Source organism: Hemiscyllium ocellatum, chromosome 3 (assembly GCF_020745735.1).
Source record: "Hemiscyllium ocellatum isolate sHemOce1 chromosome 3, sHemOce1.pat.X.cur, whole genome shotgun sequence".
Classification (NCBI taxonomy): domain Eukaryota; kingdom Metazoa; phylum Chordata; class Chondrichthyes; order Orectolobiformes; family Hemiscylliidae; genus Hemiscyllium; species Hemiscyllium ocellatum.
This window is the reverse complement of record NC_083403.1, coordinates 71,988,078-71,993,595: the sequence shown is the minus strand read 5'-3', so window position 1 is coordinate 71,993,595 and position 5,518 is coordinate 71,988,078.

Below are 5,518 nucleotides of genomic sequence, written 5' to 3'. Positions count from 1 at the left end.
GATTTTTTTTGCCTCTTGATTCCAGATCACTTTTTGAAACAGCATTCCTTAGATGGCAACATCTAATTCTCATGTGTTCTTATTTAGTTGATTTTCCAACTTCACACTTCTAACAGCCTCACCTGCTGAGCGTGCATGTTGAAAATTCTGGACCATGTTTCAAAATTGGTTGGAAAAGTATTCAGGACACATGCCGGAATTTCTGATATATGTTCTTAGTGGGCACGGTTCCCTTTTCATGAATGCAAAATCAACAAGGCACCAGTTTAATGTGATGAGGTCTTGAGGCTATTTTGCCACATATTCTAACAAATGAATATTTTGACCATTCCATGTGTTCTCAACATTTTAGGTAATATTTATTACAAACCCCAGTGCATAAATAAAACTTTCATACAATGCTATTGTTTCTCAAATAGCCACCTGCATCAGATTTTATAGCAACTATTTGATCTCCCGTGATATTGCAAACAATGGGCCTCATTCATCATAACTCACTGGCTCAGAGAGTCTCAAGATTTGGTGGAATGTCTGATTTCCAACTCCAGCCCAATTTTTATTCTCCATCAACTTCAAAAGAGAATGAAATCAGTGTTAGTTTTACGAAATTCCTAGTGGACATGTTGGGTTAGTATTGCCTTTGAAAAGTTGGATGTTGAACTCAAATCTATCAGCGTTAGAGGGCAGCATGGTGGCTCAGTGGTTAGCATTGCTGCCTCATAGTGCCAGACACCCGGGTGTGATTCCAGCCTCGGGCGAGTGCCAATATAGAGTTTGCACATTCTCCCCGCATCTGCGTGGGTTTTCTCCGTGTGCTCTGGTTTCCTCCCACAATCCAAAGATGTGCCGGTTAGATGAATTGGCATGTTAAATTGCCCGTAGTGTGCTTGTTATGGGTAAATGTAGAGTAATAGGGTAGGGGAATGGGTTTGGGTGAGATAATCATCAGAGTGTCAGTATGGACTTGTTGGACTGAAGGATCTGTTTCCACACTGTCAGGATTCTACAGAGGTGCAGAGATAATTAAATGTATGCAGAGGAGAGGGTTACAGTGTGGAGGTATGAAGGGACAAGAGCTGGAAAAAAGAGTGGAATGGAAATTAGAATAGAAGAGAATGTTGATGGGGTAGAGGCTTTGTGGAAAAGTGAAGGAAAGCTGACAAAACATCTGAAAGGTGCATCAGACCATGTTGATAAGTTTAAGGATAAGGAGGAAATGACAAGTAATCAATAAGCAAGCAAGCTGGAGCTGCTAACCAAGGGGATGGCAACAGTAACACCGAAACAGAATTTGAATAAAATAATTGTAATTATTAATAAAAAAAATCACGATTTAGTCAAAAGGAATTTGGTAACATTATTTGGTGGCTGAGTTGAGGCAGCTTAGAATTGAGAAGTTTTTTTGTAAATTGACATTTTCTTCTGGGTTGATACAAACAGTAACGTCCATGGATGTGAGGAGCGCATTGTACTGAATGCCTTTACTATCGGCTGCTCCTCAGCTGTCAACTTGCATTTTACTGTGTAGCTCAAGTACAATGAACAAATAAGATTGATTTCAATTGGTTGCTTGTGTATTGAACTGGGATTTGTCCATTATTCAAGCCCACTGATTTTCATAGATTTGCCTGTAGATAGCATCAGAGTCATTATATGCTAAGTCAGTTGAACACCATCATGATGCTTGTTAACATCTCTGTGGGGGACCTTCAAGCTAAAATAATCAAATTGACTGAACAACTTAAAAATGGAGAGTTACTAACAAGGTTCTACAGAGCAATAAAATCTAATCATGAATAAACAGTCAAATAATACTTTAAATGAAAAGATGGATTTCACTTTAAATCATCATTAGATCAAGTGCCTGTATCACACCCCACATAAATGTGGCTCTGTGTAACTAAACAGCTTCACACTGCATTGTTCTTTATTCATACGGGGTCGGTCAGATGTCCTATGTGATGACAGCTTTCAACTCTTTTTAACAATTATCAACAAGGCACATTTCTATGAATCCTCTTTTCCTTAGATCACAACAGAGTTCCCAATAAAATTGATGCAAAATCTTTAAAGTTTTTCTCAAACAATCTTGAAAAACAATTACAGATTTCACAAACACTTTTTCAATAAATTATAATTTTATTGATTGCAGGTCAAATGATATCGCAGTATTAAACAACAATATTTAAGTACAGTGTATCAAAAGTACCTGAAATTAAAGTAGTGAGGAGCACATTAACCTTCGCTTCCTCCCAATACCAGTGTGCTGCTTAGAGCTGTCTGTTTTGAGAAAGGTGACTGACTATTTGCTTCATGCAGCTGACATATGTGTTTTCTTGTTGGATTCCAGCTTTCAATACAGCACTTTTCTTTTGGTGGTGTTCCTATTATAGCATTGCCAAAAATTCACCTTCAAAGGGAGCAGAGTTGCCCACATCATTTCAGAATGTAACTGGGAGCAATTACTTTGCCTTTTCACTCAGCCTCACAGTGAATTTTATTAATGCCAGGCTGCAAGCACTCTCAGAGGTCCACATTTGCTGAATTTTTGCCTCATCAATCAAGTGTGCTGCAGGACAAAGTCTCTAAATAATTTTTTTCCTGTGTTAGGAATTTACTCAAAGTTACAAATGAAAGGTGATAATGGTGGTAGTGAAAGAGGGGTTGGTGGAGACAGTAGAACTCCTACTTCAACACCCTACTGGTTATGTGCAAGCCCAAAATCTGAGACTTTAGGATTTTCATTGAAGTTATGTTACAAATGAAATGGTTGTATGTACAGACACTGTTGTTGGGAAATGGTGTTCCTAAGGAGTCATTCGTGTGAGATGTCTGAGCTCATACATTCAGGAAAAGTTCAGAGGTATACAAGATTTCTTAGATTCCCTACAGTGTGGAAACAGGCCCTTCAGCCCAACAAGTCAACACCAACCCTTCGAAAAGCAACCCACCCAGACCCATTCCCTTACATTCACCCCTGCACTTAACTCTACAGCAATTTAGCATGGTCAATTACCTAACCTGCACATCTTTGGATTGTGGGAGGTAACTGGAGCACCCGGAGGAAACCTATGCAGACACAGGGAGAATGTGCAAACTCCACACAGATAGCTTCCCCAGGTGGGAATTGAACCCGGTTCCCTGCTGCTGTGAGGCAGCAGTGCTAAACACTGAGCCATCGTGCCACCCCATGGTGAGACCATATCTGACATATTGTGCACAGTATTAAACTCCTTCCTTAGGGAAAGATGTAAAAGCTTTGGAAGCAGTTCAGGGAAAGTTTATCACTTATTTCTTGGAATGGGTGGGTTAGCTCATGAAGGAAAGTTCAGTAGGCTAGTCTTGTTTCAGCTGGTGTTTAAAAGAATAAAAGATTTGATTTGATTTGACTTATTATTGTCATACGTACCTAAGTACAGTGAAAAATTTTGTTTCCATGTAGTATAGGAAGATCATAACATACGAAGTGCACAGGGTTAATGGAACAATGAATACAATATTACAGCAATGTTACAATGAGGTGCCTTGACTGAGATATGAGATTTTGAGAGGTCCTGACGAGGTGGATGTGGAGAGGATATTTCCTCTTGCCAGAGACTCTAGAACTAGGGGTTACTATTTAAAATTAAGGGATTGCTCATTCAAGACAGGTGGAGAAAGTTCTTTTCCCACAGAGGTCATAAGTCTTTAGAATTCTCTTTCACAATATTTTTGACTATTATTAAGACGTTGATAGATAGATTCTTGATAAGAAAAGGAGTGAACATTTATCAGGGAGTAAGAGGTACAGTGGAGTAATCAGATCCACCATGATCTTATTGAAGGGCTGAGCAAGTCTGAGGGCCAAGTCATCTATTCCTGTATGTTCATAAAATTTAGGAATGTTAATGTACTGGTAAGGTATGAAAGCTAGTAGATAATTTCCTAGATTAGGGTACCATAAATGTCCCTTTCAATCAGCAATAGCTTCACTTCCATATTGCTTTCAGGTAGTTGTTGCATCTTTAACTGATCTTCCAATTGGTTTTGCATGCCTTCCACCTGCCAAGCCTCTTACTTGTCGTCTCCTTGGGCTATATTGAGCTGCATGTACAAGGCAACTGTAATGTAACACATCTTTACTACAAAACACACATCTCTGGAGCATTTCTCATCCAGAAAAACAGAGGAATGTGAATGCTTTTGCACCTGTTTCTGTTCCTGTTAAACACTTCCACTATACCACTAACATTGAATAAAGAACTCTTGTGTCTCCAGCTTGACTATATTATGGGGAAATTCAAGACTAACCCCAGCAACTGAGGAATCCCATGAAATGCCAGCATTTTACTTCAGTACATTGTGAGCCATTGTGTGAATTTGTTTGTACTGATTCTTGCTTTAGGATACTGCACATTAGAAATCAGGTACAGCTACAAAAAATAGTCCAGTCTTGTTGGAGAGCTTTTTCAGTATGGAAGGATTGTGCTGCACTGTATTGACTCAAAATAAAAGCATTTGACAACTGCTAGGGAAGTCAGCATTAACTTGAACTGCATTGGCTTTGAACAGAAATAAACTAGATATTGAGAGAGTCATAATTCTCTGTTAACTTGTGGCTTTGACCAAAAGTGAATACATTATCTGGGTGGAATCTGGGATCCTTTGAACATGGGAAACTCTGCGACTCAGTAAAATTATACAGTCCTGTTAAGCTACAGTGGGTTCTCTATATGAAGACCAGTTCTTGCAGAGTTATGACAACTAAAAATAAAAAAAAATGATTTGATTAAATTTATTTTAAATATATAAGGTTCAATGTATCTGAAATACGGTCAACATATATTTCCAAAAGAGCACAATTATTGTCAAGAATGCTCCCAAAGGGAAGAAAGGAAGAAAAATATGGATAAAAGCAAAAGTAAGTGAGAAACAACACAAACTTTTCTTAATCTGACCAGGAATAGAATAGCCATTTGGACTTATGTTGCAACATCCCTGGTAATTATTTAATGCAATTTACATTGATGTCAATCTATTCAGGCGTTTGCACATGAACAGTTGTGGGGTTTTTTAAATTCCATTCTAAATGTGTGGAATAGAACAGGATAGCCTTTACGTTGATGTGCACTCAAATGAGTGTAGTGAAAAGTTTCTAATTTTGCTGCTTTGGCAGCATCTTGGTACCTAGATACAGATGCTTCAGGTGTTTGTTACAGAGTTGAAAGAGTGTAACAAAAAAAACATTTAGCATAGGAATACAAAGTTTTAAAAAGTACTCTACTTACTCACAGTCCAGAATAGGAATAAAACTATCTTTAAAAATTAACGGCTAAGAAAAGATTTACAAGAATGTTGCTAGGGTTGGAGAGTTTGAGCTATATTGGGGGGGGGGGGGGGGGGGGGGGGAGTGTTGGGTGGGTGTGTGGTTTGGAGGGTCTTAGGGCGGGTACTGATGGGTGGGATTCGATCGGTTTGGGAGACCTGCTCAGCTTGGCCAGGTGGGATGGAGGGATGTGTGCACCTCTGTGGCTCTGGC